Here is a 15,141-nt window from a genome sequence, read left to right as displayed (position 1 = left end):
TTTGTCTCCAGCTCTTCCAAATGAGCTTTTCATTGGCTGAGGTCCACGAGAATCTTGAAACTGCCTCATTTCCTTCAGGATGAATGGGGATGTCTCCTGGTAATGCCTTGGCAATGCCTCATACTACATCTGATCTTTCATCTGACCCAAAAGATGTCAGTTAAGAAACTGGGTACAGACACTGGACTCTGAAGAATCAGGGTTGCTTTCATGCTTCTAAAATACTGAATTCTGGCAGCAAATGAGCTCCAGAGCTTTCCCAGGCACACAGGTCCATTTGGGGTAATTGCTTCCCACTAATGGCTTTCTAGGAGTGGTGAGTCACAGATCGGTGTGCTACTCAGACCCTAGAATAGGTGTACTCAGTTTGGTAAAATCTCCCACAAAATAAAAAGGAAGAGAACATGAGATGAGATGGGTCGAAGGATAGACCTTTATGTTTAGATTTTTTTTTTTTTTTAATGCACCAGGCCAAAACACAAATACTGGGATTTTTGTTTTGTTTTGTTTTTTTGGTTCTTTTGGTATTGAAACCTTTATCGCCTGCTCATTTCCTTTTGGTTTTGTGCAACTATGGCAGGTGATGCAGTGTTCTTGCTTTGACTTTTAGATATTTCTAGAAGGAAAATGGGAGTGCAGGAATATCCTGCCTGGGATCTCGTTTTTTACAGGCTCCTCTGCCGCTCTGTGCAGACCGGAAACCACTACTTCCTAGATGGGAAGAATGATTCCCTTAGGGAAGTCATCTTTCCAGTTCAAAGAAGCAATCAAGGCGTCAGCTCACAGCACTGGGCTGTGTTCCTGTTTTGTGAAAAACCTCTACTACACCTCAGGCTTTCACTGTGGCTCTTAGTGGGTTGTGGGATAAAAATTTGTCACTTCCCATTGAGGACTTTACTGTCTTTAGATGCAGGAACTTGAGGAGGGTGAATTTTCAGATATCATAATAAAGTGTTTGTAAACACACATGTGGATGCTATTTCAGATTTCAGGGCCAACTGATGGTGATTTTCTGCCCATTGGACAATATTACATTTCCAGTTTATTGTCTTTGGGACGGGGGGGGGGGTAGATGTGGTTACAGTTGTCTCTGAGGAGAGAAGTGCAATCCCAGGAAGATTTTCATACAGTTTACACATAGCCTCTTGCATGTTCGTGATCACCTCTGCATTACTTATTATACCGGAGAGAATGGATGGCTGTGAACGGAAGTCTAAAAAAATCCAGTAGTTGTTCAGTTCACAAAGCTGGATGTCTCAGCCCATCTTCAGTATATGCTGGAGTCTCAAAGTAGGTAGGCTCTATTGCCTTGAAGGAGTGGATGCACTAGCAAGATGAGGGCAAGCAGGCAAACAGCAAAAGCTTCCTTCTTCTACGTCCTTATTTCCAGTAGACGGTATGGCCCAGATTAATGGCATGTCTTTTCACCTCAAAATCTGGATCAAAGACATGTATCTTTCTGCCTGAAAGGTCTGGATAGAAGTGGATTCTCATCCCCACTTTAAATCAAACAAAAAGTCTCTCACAGTTGTGTCCTCCATTTCAGGATTGTAGTTCATTCTAGATGTAGCCAAGCTGACAAGCAATAATAGCCATTACACGGAGACAGGAGGATCCTCAAGGCTCATTGGCCACCCTGTATTGCTGCATCAGCAAACTCTAGGTTCTGTGAGAGACCCAGCCTCAACACATAGGCTGCGAGTGTAGAGGAAGACCCTTGATACTGACTTCTGGCCTCATGAGTGCTTGCATACTTACCCAGATATTCACTCACGTGAGAACATATACATTTCACACTACACTAAACACATACACACACACGATAAATTTCATAAAAAGAAATATAAGTAGGAAGTAAGTAAATAAAGAAATGACCAGTCCAGGCCTGGTGGCTCACACCTGTCACCCCGGCTACTTAGGAAGCCAAGACAGAAGGTCTCAAGTTTAAGGCTCATGTGGTGTTTATACTGCGTGAGTTCAGGTTCAACCTGGGCAATTCAGTGAGAATCTGCCTCAACACAGAAGTTAGAAGAAAGCTGGGGACGTAGCTCAGTGGTAGAATGCTGATAACCCTGGGTTAAATTCCAAGCACAGAAAAAAAAAAAAGACAAAGATGAAGAAGAAAGGAGGAAATGATTAAACCCACAGGAAATGACTGAGAGACAGTCACATACTGAGTTGTATCAGCTGTTTCTTATTTCTCTGAAAAATGAGGGTTACAGTGCTGCTTGCTTATAATGTGTGTATAAAGAGCTTGAAGTCTTGCAATTTAACTTTGTGTTCCAACCATCAGCTCCCAGACTCAGGCTCTTCTTATGCTGAAGTATCTGGTATTGACTCTGCAGAAAATAGAGAACAGCCAAAACTACACAGCACAGCTAGCTGTTTCTGTTGGGGTGGCTTCAGGATAGTAGGAACAGATTTTGTCTGGAATTTGGGAAGATGTGTGTCATTCCTTACTTTTCACTGTTCACAACTGGAATTTGGGTTTCTTGTTGAACACAAGATGTTATGAGCAGGGCACACTGTTACAGCACTCTGTGTGTATGTGTGTGTGTGTGTGTATGTATTGTGTGTGTGACTAGAAGTGGGCACCAGATCTCGGGGGCTGGAGTTCCAGTGGTTATGAGCCACCCATGTATTTTATATAGCCTAGCACAATTGCTTTCTTGTGTAAGATATTTGCTGCAGTGGTCACATTGTGTTGCTATCCAGTGTTTACTCACAAGGAGTTCATCGGTACATGGTACATGGCCTGGGCTCACACACTCAGAAGTTTCGCATCTGCTTTGTCCAAATGCACAGAGTCAGTTTATCGGTGGTAATGATAATTACTCATGGTGCCTTTGTTTATGAACTTATGGGAAGTACTATTCTCTACGTGTCATTGTTTTTGCCTCAGTCATTCTGTTGCCAGCTTCCATCTGGAAATGGTGATAGTGATGGTGGTGGTAATGATGATTGTGGTGCTGCTAGTGATATCGATGTTGGTAATGATGATGGCAATAATGGTGATAATGGTTGTAGTGATGATGTTGGTGATGATGGTGATGGAGACAATGGTGATACTGCTGCTGCTGTTGATTGTGGTAGTGGTGATAATGACGCTCATAATAGTGATGGTGATAATGATATTGATGATGGTGTTAATAATGGTGATAGTGATGATTATAATGACAGTGATGATGTTGGTGGTGGTGATGATGGTGGTGGTGGTGATGGTGGTAGCGATTATGATGGTGGTCATAATGGTGATGGTGATGATGGTATTGTTGATGGTGGTAATGGTGATAGTGATGATTATAATGACAGTGATGGAGTGATGATGATGGTGATGATGGTGGTGGCAATGATGATGGTCATAATGGTGATGAGGATGATACCGGAAATGATGACAGTATTGAAAATGATGATGGTAATGGTGCTGCTGCTGCTGATATTGATGATGGTGGTAATAATGGTGATAGCGATGACTATAATGGCACTGATGATGATGGTGATAATGATGATGGTGGTAATGATGGTGGTCATAATGGTGATGGTGATGATGGTATTGCAATAATGATGGTAATAAAGGTGTTGATGATGATAATGGTAATGATGGGGTAATGTTGCTGTTGGTGTTTATTTATTCATTGTCCCAACAAATAACAGTTAGTAATTTTTTTTGAGGCAGAGTCTCTGTATGTAGCCTAATCTCTTAAGAGAATATCTTGTATCTGTATGGATGCAATATCTGTCAAAAAAAAATCTGATGGCCTATAGCTTAGGTATAAGGTGGATATCTAGAAGATAGAAAAGATTATGGGATAAGGCCAGGTGTGATATTTGCTGGTAAGATGTGAGGACAGATGCATGGTACCTGAGCAAAGGTAACCAGTCACATGATAGAATATAGATTAGTATAATGGGTTATTTTAAGTTATGAGCTAGTCAGAGAAAAGCCCAGCTATATGTCCAAGGTATTTGTAAATAATATTTTGAGTCTCATAGATCTTTTTATTCTGGGAGCTTGGGGCCAGAGGCAAAACCCCTACAACACTAAACTGTCCTAGAACTGATAGTTTCTTTGTCCTAGCATTTCAAGACCTGGGGTTATAGATCTGTGGCATCATGCCTAGTTTAATAAATATTCATTGAATATTTGAGAGTCAAATATTCATGAGAGTCAGTGTTCCAGGCACAGAGGATGTGGAGAGAGACAATAAACAAGGAACTATGGAGGGTAAAGAGTTACAGAGAAAAGTCAAGAAGCAGAGAGGTGAGCCAGTGCCAGGTAGAGACACATGTTGATGGACCACCAATAAACTGATACCTGAGCAGAATGGAGTGGGTAGGCTAGGCAATATCTAGAGAATAGAATGTTCCAAAAAGAGAAGAGGAATGACAAAGGCTCTAAGGATATCAGGATTGCCAGCTATCCAAGGAGTCCTCAGGGGCAACAAGGTGAGAGGTTTCCAGCCAGGCAAGAATTTGTTCTGTAGTGGAGTCATGGTGGTTTGGACAACGCTTGAAGTTGTCTGGCTACCTACTACTGCAGGTTCCTCTCAAGACTGCACCTGCTTTTTCTCAGGGTTAGTCATCAGAGCTGCTAGAGTTGAAAGGGTCTTAGGGTATTTCCGGTGAAGTGGCAACCTGAAGGAAACACCCTACAAACAGGACTCCCAGCTGCTGAGAGCATTATATTCTGTGCACGCGCACACACTGTTGCCACTAGGACGGCACAATCCCCACTCCCTGGAGAATGCTACCCTGGAGAAATAACAGCCAGAATGTAGCCACCGCAGCCTGAGAGTTTTACAGCAGTTGACAATCTCCACTGCCCCTTCTGTGACAATTAGTGCTGAACTTTGGGGAATTCTGAGGTGACTTTTCCTACATTGACTGACTTGGCAGCAGAGAGTGTGGGCATCATTAAGCCACACAGAGGTGGCTTAGGCCTCACGGGTGATGGATGTGGCATTCCTACTTGTCCAGCTGCCCTTTCATTGTGTTGTGTTTCTCTCCTACACTGAGCAGGCTGCGAGGCAGGGACACATTATATTACCTCTTTCTCCATAAAAGGATACTCAGTTCTGGTTCAAAAGTCAAATCAACAGCCGTGTGTGCCATGGAGAAACAATGAGCATAGATTCTTTACACATGCAAATGTATTCCGAGTGATACTTTAGATTTATAATTGTAAGATTATTACCAGGAGGTAATGAAATTAAGATTTAAATATCGTGCTCCATTTAAATGGCAGTTAAGCTTTTGGCTGGATCAGGAATCAGCGCATTGTTGGGTAAATACACACCGGGCTGTGATGACATTCCGTAATTAGTTAGGGCTTGGGGGGAAAAATAAGATTCCCTTTGCTACCTGCCATTTAGTTCCTGGTGACTTTGAGGCTGCCAGGAGAACTCCCACCATCTCAGAAGGGTTTCGTTTGGAAGGAGTAGATTGTCGGAGCTGTTCTTCCAGCTCAGGGTGAGAGTCCAATTCTCGACCTGGGTAATTAGATCAACGCTTAGATCTCACTGCAGACAAACAATAGAATAGAGTTCAGGCTGATTAGCCACACAAAGCCGTTATGTGGATCAACAGAAAGTAAGCATTTCTCTTCCGGAGCTGAAACTCCACACCGGAGCTGTGCGTGGGTGGGTGCAGGCGCAGGTCTCTAGAGGTAATCTCTTAGGCCCCTGCAGTGGGGGATGGTATACAATCCTTGCCCCAAGCCTACGGCTAAGAGGCTCATCCTACCATAGGGCTAGTGGGAACTGAAGATCAGAGACGTCTTCTCTTGTTCAAGCCCACACAGCAAAGGGCGAGTAGAGATTCACCTTCGGGGAGGTCTGACTCAGGCACTGTTGCAAATCCCCACTCCTAATCATTGTTCCCAAAGCAAAAGTCACCATCAGGATCTCTAAGACTTGACTTCTCTTCCTTTGTTCACAGAGGAAATCTTTCTGTAAGAGTTGAGGCCTCTTCCAGGGTGAGGGAGGAACTCTTTCTGGAGCGTGAAGACTGCGCTGAGGGGCTCCGGGCCACGCGCGCCCTCTAGCGTCTGCCAGAGGGAGGGAAGGTGCCTCCGGGAGTCCACACCTGTGCGAGCCGCACTCACCCCTGAGCTGGGCACAGCCACGTCCCTCCGATTTGAGAGGACCGTCTGCCCTTTTGTTGGTCAGTGGGCTTCCAGTAGGGCTCCAGGGAGAGAGCTTAACCTGCACAAGGCCCTGGATTCTCTCCAGCGCCACTTAAAAAAAAAAAAAAATCAGGGCATTTAGATCAACCTGTTTCTTTTTAAATAAAGGTTAAATAAAGCCTAATTGCAGTTTCTACTTACGTATTTTATTTTTCCATCTCTCTCCCTCTCTCTCTCTCTCTGTGTCTGTGTGTTGTGTATATGTACTCATGTTTGGATGTGTATTGTTGTGCAGGCATATCTGCAGCTGTGGTGTGAGGTTAAGGATTTTCATTGCTTTCCCATTGGATTCTCTGCGGCAAGGTCTTTTAATCGAACCCAGAGCTCACCGATAGGACTAGTTCCACCTGCCACTTTTTTCTCTGGATCCCCCTACTCTGCCTTGCTAGGCTTTACTTATCGGCAGCCTCTACACACCCCACCCCCCATTTATGCGTGTGTTTCTGGGGCACTCACACCTCGGTCTTCACGCTTCTGTGGAAAGTGCTTTAACTACTGAGCCAGCGCCCTGGCCTCTGTTGTGCATTGTCAAATACTCTTCTCTGACTGAGCACGTGAGCACATGTTTTTAAATTGCGAAGGAATGATGCCTAAGCCACTTCAGAGGCTCTTGATGCAGTTTGGAATGTAGTCAGCGGTCCCCAGCCTTATCAGGGTGCCTTCGACTCTGAACTTGTAGCCTTTTCTTTCTTTCTTTCTTTCTTTCTTTCTTTCTTTCTTTCTTTCTTTCTTTCTTTCCTTTCTTTCTTTCTTTCTTTTTTTTTTTTTTTTTATCGGTGTCCATTCATTCTCCACAGCGGCGGGTCACAGAAAGACAACTTCTTTTAAACATGGCCTGTGCTCTACCCCATCCACTCCACCTTTTCATCTTCCTTCCTTCCCCATGCCTTGTCTGCCTTCCCGCCATGTGGATACAGATGGCTTTTTGGATCTGTAAAGAATCCATAAAGATTCTGTAAAGAATTGTAGGACCCGCAAATGAGACAAGAATGCAGCATTTGCTTCTCTGTGTGTGGTTGATTTTGCTAACATGGTGGCCTCCGGTTGTATCCAGAATAAAACGCCCTCATGGGTGTACCACATCTTCCTTACTCGCTGGTCTTTTGATGGATGCTCAGGCTGATTCCCTGTCTTAGCTACTGGGAGTGGTGCCGCAGTATAGACACTGTGCAGGCATCCTCTGATGTGTAGCCTCTGAGTTCTGTGGGCACAGTGTCCAAATGCTGAGGCTGACTGCTGTCTATGGAGCCAAGGCAGCTTGCTCTCTCTTCTGATGGGGGCTTTGCATGGGATGAAATTTTGTATGTGTGTATATATACAGAGAATGGCTGTGTAGCCCCCACATTGGGAATTTTCATGGGGTCTATGAAGGATATAGCTGTTGGTGAGCATTAGAGATAAATGCTTACAGCAGCCACTGGAAGAGAAAAGGCAGGCAACTCCTTCCCCCTCCCCTTCCAATCCTTTCCATCATCTCTCTTTCCCCCTAACCCATCTCTCTCTCTGCCTCCCTCCTGCTCTCCTTCCTCCCCTTTCTTTCTTCTCTTCCCTCTTTTCTCTTTCCTTCTTCCTTTCTTTATTTCTTTCTTTCTTTCTTTCTTTCTTTCTTTCTTTCTTTCTTTTTTCCTCCCTTTCTCTCTCTCTCTCTCTCTCTCTCTCTCTCTCTCTCTCTCTTTCTTTCTTTCTTTCTTTCTTTCTTTCTCTTTCTTAGACAGAGTCTCACTATTTAACCTAGGCTGGTCTCATACTTGCAGTGATCCCCTGCCTCAGGCTTCCAAATACCAATAACTCTTTTCCTTGAAGGAAGGGGAAGAGCATTTCAGAGGTGCAGTTGTGGGCCTGGGTTGCTAGGCCAGGAGTAACCACTGGACTGTCTGATTCTGTGTAAGGAAATTAGGGGTGTAGCCTAGGAACAAAGCAGCTAGGCACTGGGGACAGTGAGGTTGGCCAAGGTACTCATCCCCATACCTAGAGCTGGAGCTCTGGCAGGTCATGTTTTCTAAGACTCAAGGGTCCTTTTAATGACCACAGGGATCCCTGGGAAGATGGAAAGCAGAAGTTGTTATCTGCAGGTCTAGGAGAAGAAAGGGCCAGGCAGTGTGTATGTGTGTGTATTTGTGTGTGTTGATGTGTTGGGCTACAGCAAGAAAGAGGGTCGAGTTAGCTGGATTTCCAGGATTCTCTGAGGACTGGAAATTCGGGTATTTTCTTGGGCTCCTGAGTGAAGATAGGCCTGTGAGGGTTTGTTTGGTATCTGGTCCTTTAAGTAGCGAAGGGCTTGGAGCAGGCAAGCAAAATTGTCCCATCCCAAGCAAAATGGACAATTACTACATGTTTCTCCTCATTTTGGGGTCCTAGAGTCCTTTAAAGAGTCATTGTGTGCATATTATGGAAGCCTTGAGGGAGGAGGGTGGGTGGACTTTTCTGAATGCAGAGGAAGCAGTGTTGCTCCTCCGTTAGCCAGCAGACCAACCAGGACAACATCAAGCAAACAGGCAAACTATATTAAGTTGTCAAAACTTGGGGGAACCATGATGAATCTAGGATGAGAAGTGTTTCTCCCCTCCCAGGCCAGATTCCTTAGGGCCTCTAGGTCATCTCAGACACTCACTAAAACAGGCCTACATATCAGAGCTGCGATCCACATCCGATACCTCAGTTTCCCCATGGAGGAAACAGCGATGAGTGATTTTGAGCTAGGTAGCAGGTAGGGCCAGCCTTGGTCCCAGCTGCCTTCTCCAGAGCCCCTATCAGTCTCATTAGTGGAGGTGATCTAGCGCGCCGATGAGCCTCGGGCGATGGTTACTCTAACACAATCACTGCAGGAAACATCTGTTGCTGGTCGTAACGCTGTAGGCACAGCCACGCCTGGTTGGTTTCTATTAATTTCATTCATGAATCACAGGCTAAAGTGGATCGGGAGTGAAAAGGGTTGTGGCAGGGGACCACTTCCCTACTGGGGAATTGGCAAGACTCAATCCATCCCTGATGACTGCCCTCTCCGGAGACCTCGCATCATGTCCTCTCCACCAGTGTTAAACCAGAGAGAATGGATCCCCGAGTAGTCCTGGAGGCCATGGCTGTGACATCACGGAAATGTCGTGTGACCAGCCTAGATCTGCGCACACCCTGTGTTCTCATGCTCTTCTTCAAGCCAGTGGCCTCCACACTGAGCCCCACGGCTACTGATTAGTAAGTGAATGTGAGGCAGAGATGGGGCAGTGGCTGCATTATTGCCCTATACAGCATGGCCGGAAGGAAGCAGAGAATGGAAGCCTCCTGCTGGCAGAACTCATGCTGGAAGGACTGAGGCTCCAAGCAGAAATCCTTGGTGCTGGGTATGTAAGTTCTGTTCATTTGGGTCCCAAAAGTGATGAGGCAACTCTTCAGCCCCTGACGTTACACTTGATGGAGCTGAAAGCTGCGTGTTTCATATTTAAGGAAATGACAACCAGAAGAGGAAGAGAGTGTTTGCCTCCTCTATCCACCCTCTCTGCCCCCAGCGAGGCTGAGGCTGTGGCAGTGGCAGGCGGCCTCCATCTTTTCTGTGGGCTGGAGCCCATGGATGCTCTCAGGACCTTGGGGAGGGCTGGGGAGGAGGTCTCACTCTGCAGCATGCTTCTGACTGTCCATGGTACCCAGCCTGCCTTTTCGCAGGTCCTTTGCAGCAGGCAAATGGATACCTTTACGTTCTAGGTGGGGAAATCAAGAGGCTGGCTTGCTGCACCAGCTCCTGGAGTCTATGGGAGACCTGGCGAGGACACCATCCTTTTATCAGCAGTGGTGGAGCCTGAATGCTGCAGTCAGAGCCTGAGATGTTCCCTCTCAGGTAAAGCTGTGTTCCTAACTACACCACGGGGCTTGGGGGTGTGTGTGGAGAATCAGGAAGTTTATTACACAGAGAAGGTAACCGTCAATATTTCTGATTTGAATGTGGCCATTTAGAGAGTGTTTTACACACAATTCTGTGGCTTTTCAGGCACCATTGTTCAAAAGGTATAATTTACAGCAAGATTGAAGGATGAAGCGAAGTTTAAAAAAATAGGTAAAAATATAGTGATCGAATTTACTTGTTTTTCTTTAAATTTTCTAAGATTTATTTTATTATTTAATATGCATGAATGCTTTGCATGCATGTATGTATCTGCACTATATGCATACAGTACCCTTAGAGATCAGGAGAGGGTGTCTGATCCCTTGGAGCTGGAGGTACAGATGGTTGTGAGCTGCCATGTGGGTGCTGGGGACGGAACTCCAGACCTTTGCAAGGGTAGACAGTGTTCTTAGTGACTGAGCCATCTCTATAGCCCTTACTTGTTTCTCTTAAGAATTTTTTTTTTTTAATAAAGCTCTAAGATGGCTTTGAGTTACATTGTTTGGGTTAAGGGATGAGAGAGGATCAGTAACATTGTGAAACCAATGGCCATGTAATTCCTGACCATTACTCAGTAAGCATAGTTTCAATTGTGTGTGTGTGTGTGTGTGTGTGTGTGTGTGTGTGTGTGTGGTGAGTGCGGGTACTCTTGGAGCCCAGAAAATGGCACCAGCTCTCTGGAAGCTGGAGTTACAGGCATTTGTGAGCTGCTTAAACTTAGGTTCTTTACAAGACTGAAACATGCTCTTAACTGTTGAGCTATTTCTTCAGGCTCGTGTGGGTTTTTTTTTTTTCTCACCCTTGATTAAGATATCTTTAGGGAAACATGCACTATCTCTGAAGGCAACGCTGGCTGGATCAGTTGCATTGACGTTTCTGATGCTCAGCCATCAGGAGACACAAGCTAGACCCCAGAGAACAGGCTTCGTTCCATTTCCAGTGTCACCTTTAACTTTCCTGTCTTCCTGTCTGTCTTGCTCGAACCTCAGGCACGATGTTGCTCCCTCCAGAACTCCAGAGGGTGTGCCCTCTCTTTGTCCTTGGTTCTAGAGAGCAAGGCCGTGAGGCTGTGAATAAAAGTCAGGGCCACTCAGTGTCTCTTGCCGTGCCATTTATGAAAAGTGTTGGCTGGTATAGGGCGGGGCAGTTCAAGTAGAGACAACCTCAAAAGTCCTTTGAGCTGAGGCTCTTCTATAACCCTGGAAGCTCTCCGAGGACAAGCCACCAGCTCCACCAACTTTACCCTCGAAAGGAGGGTGGCACACAGGCTTTGGAGGTGAGATACTTGAGCAAGCTCTGAGACCACTGAGTCAAACCACAGTCCAGTCCTCACAATTGTCTGCCCCCACATCAGTGTTACATGCAGCTTTTCAGCTTGACGTCATAAGCTGGAGGGAGGAGAGCCACGAGCTCATTACCATGGGTGTCTTGGAAAGTTTGGGGGCGAGTTCTGCATTAATTAAACCTCATTTGAATAATGAGCACATGCTATTTATTTTCTTGGAGAGCTGCTCTGAGGGAAGCAAAGAGGCTTCTCCTATAGGAAGCCTGGTGGCCCGTGGGCCTGCCGCCCATCACTCGGAGGAGGGGGGAGAGGCGAGGGTGCTATTTTAAACTTCCTGTTATTGCAGGAAACACCCATAGCTGGAACATTGTGGGGCGGTCGTCAGCTGTTTCTATGAGAGAAGGCCTGGGGTCAGCCAACATCTTCTCCAGCACTCTCAACATTGCATTCTGCTATGCATATGAGATGGTCTAAAATCTGCCCATCTCGTCTCCTCAAATCATGTGTTCTTGGTCTGTCATGGGGCCAAGGAGAATGGTGCACTTGTGATCATGTGACCACCTCATTGGTGGTGGGGGACTCCTTAGGAAGAGAGGTGCTCTCACCCCAAACACCTAGATCTGCCTGATGTCATCCTGGGTGCTTAAAAACCGTGGATGTTTTCGAACTGAAAAGCAATTACTGGTATTCCCCAGTACCTGTGGGCATTTGAATCTGATCTGGGCTCATGATCCAGGCTGAGGAAAACCAATGTCTCATGTGCTGTGCAGAGTGAGTGGTATGGAAAGAAATGGGCCAGATTCCCACAGCTCTGTAATGAAATCACATGCCTCCATGCTTTGGTTGCATCCAGCAATCTTTCTTCTTGAAACCGCTTGTCCACCAATCCAGAGTTCTGAGCCATAAGCAAGACTATAGAAGGTTTGGGCCCGATTCTTTGAGTGTGTGTGTGTGTGTGTGTGTGTCTGTCTGTCTGTCTGTGTGTCTCAAGACGTGCACAGGCCAGCACTCACGAGGCTGCATGCTAGAGCTGCATAATGTAGCGTTGCAATGTTGCAGAGAACAGGTGGGGCTGTGTACACAGGCCAATGTCGTGCTTCGGGGTGGTACACCACATTCAGGATTTTACAGTCTTGGGGCCTTGGGGACCACCCAGTCCCAACTAGTGTTCTTCATGCAACTGTCATGTGTCTTTAAGCAAGGCTTTAAAACAATCCTGTAATTATTATTTACGTGAAGAAACCCCAAACTGAACAGTCCATGGGATTGCTCAAATGTCTTCAGCCCCATCGCATCTCTCCCTCCTGCAATGGCCCAACCCATCCCTTCTCCAGTCCAGGTTGTGCTTCCTCTCTTGCTTTCCATGGGACCCTCCTATATTAGGGAACTTTCTCTCAGAGTCCCCTAGCACCTGCAGCACCACCAGCTGCAGCATCCTCTCTGTTGATAAGGTGAAGTCTATTTTCGAGGATCAGCGTCACATTTCACATGTAGCTTCGTAGAACAGGTAAGCATCGTCAGGGACAGGCCATGGATTTGGGGGCCTAAAGAGATGACTCAGCCATTAAAAGCGCTTGTTACTCTTGCAGAGGACCTGGGTTCTAGTCCCAGTATCCACATGATGGCTCACATTCAACTGTTAACCGATTTCGGGGGATCTAATGTCCTCTCTTGGCCTTTTCAGAAACCAGGCATGGACATGGTACACATACATACATGCAGGCAAAACACATTAAATAATATAAAATAAATCCAATTAAAAAAAGATATAGGCTTTGGGCTTTGGATTTGGGGCATGGGTGATGCTGGGTGTGGATCCCCTCTTTAGGGGAGGAAGGAGACCAGGAGCCTTGGGACAGGGTGGCTGCAGGTGAGGAAGCCCTGCAGGGTTACGTCAGCGCAATGCCTCCTGGCTTAACAGTGGATCTGATAGTGCCCAGGTATCTGTGAACACAGGTCTCAGCACTGAACTTGCACACAGTCAGTGCTAGGGGAAGGCATCAGGTGAATGACTATGTCTTTCTTCAAAGATAATGAAAAATATTCTTTCTGCTGTATTTTCTGTCAGCATAGGTTTCTGAAAACCCCAGTGGTCCAGATGAACTTAATGTGAACGTTGTTACAATTGAGATGGGGGTGAGCTGACAGTTTGTTAAGGAAATATTTGATGGGCCAAGGAGAAGTGCCAAAGTTAGCATCATAAACACAGTTAATGAGCAGGGTTACTGCAGGTTCATAAAGGAAAATAACAACACAGCTCTCAGGCCCTCGTCTAGGCGGCGTGACCAGCTGCTGACAGTTTGTCTCCGTTTGTCTGTGTTAAATGTTTGAGGCTCCAGGCTTGCCCACATGGCTGATGTTATCTCCCATCAGAATTTGACAGGAATAACTTTGTATTTAGGGTACACACATTCCTAATGCTTTAATCACTTGAGCCAGTGTGGGCTCAGGGTTTGCCATCCAGTCAGGGATGAAGAGGTTTAATGTGTTTCTACTTAAATGACAACAACAACACCAAAAACCAAACCAAACCAAAACAAAACAAACCAAAACAAAAACACAAAAATACAACAAATTCATATTAAAAAAACCCAACAAATTCATATTCACCAGAAAAACAAACTGAAATTTGTATTGATTAGTGGGTACCTGTTCCTCTCTCTCTGGAGGAACAGAACTGGTGGCATGAATTTTCTGTCTTTGTTAGGGTTTTATTGCTGTGAAGAGGCACCATGACCATGGCAACTCTTACAAAGGAAAACAATTGGGGCTGGCTTTCAGATTCAGAGGTTTAGTCCATCAGCATCATCATCATAGTAGGAAGCACGGCAGCACACAGGCAGGCATGGTGCTGAGGAGCAGAGGGTTCTACATCTTGATCTGCAGGTAGCAGAAGGGGATTATCCATTTCACTGAGCATATCCTGAACATATATAACCTCAAAGCCCACCTCCTCAGAGACACACTTCCTCCAACAAGGCCACACCTACTCCAACAAGGCCTCCTAACAGTACCACTCCCTGTGGACCAAGCATTCAAACACATGAGTCTATGGGGGCCATTTCTATTCAAATCACCACAGACATAAAAAGGTAATTTATTTGACTGGCTTACAGGACAGTCTGGATAACCTAATAATGGCTGTCTCACACAGGAGGCTGAGAATCCCATGGCTGCTCAGTCTGTGATGTTTGATGGCTCAGCAATTCTAATCTGAAGGCCTGTGAGTTTCCTAGAAACTCAGTGTACAATGGGATTTCAAAGGATGTGGCTTTAATATTGGCAAAGGGATGCAGCAGCCACAGGATAGATGAGCTTGCCAGCAAGAGTAAAGACAAACAGGCAAAAATCAAAGCTTCCATCTTTCAAGTCCTTTAATCTGCCATCAGAGGGTACCACCCACATTTAGAGTGAGTCTTCCTGATTCAAATAATCTGATCCAGAAAATCCCTCACAGGAGTGACCATAGGCTTGTATTTTAATTGAATTCGGAGCCAGTCAAGTTGACAACCAAGATTAATGATCATGTCTGTCAACTCTTGCATAAAATCTATCCTTCTCTTTTGCGTTAGTTTTTGGGGCCTGAGATTAACAAAGCCATGTCCTGTTTCTTAGTCCTAGAGGCATTCTTCTGCATTCTGTTCTGACTAGAAAACAGAAGCACATGGTACATTCACTCCACTCCTGGCGGTGACCTGTCTCACCCAGGAGCCAGCCAGCCTGCTGTCACTATCCTCTCAGAGACTGGATGGCTGATAAAGAGGCTGGGAGCCTAAGATCAAGGGCCCCGGCAGATTT

This window comes from Meriones unguiculatus, chromosome 4, assembly GCF_030254825.1.
Source record: "Meriones unguiculatus strain TT.TT164.6M chromosome 4, Bangor_MerUng_6.1, whole genome shotgun sequence".
NCBI lineage: Eukaryota > Metazoa > Chordata > Mammalia > Rodentia > Muridae > Meriones > Meriones unguiculatus.
The sequence above is the reverse complement of the archived record's forward strand: the minus strand, read 5'-3'. Positions refer to the sequence as shown.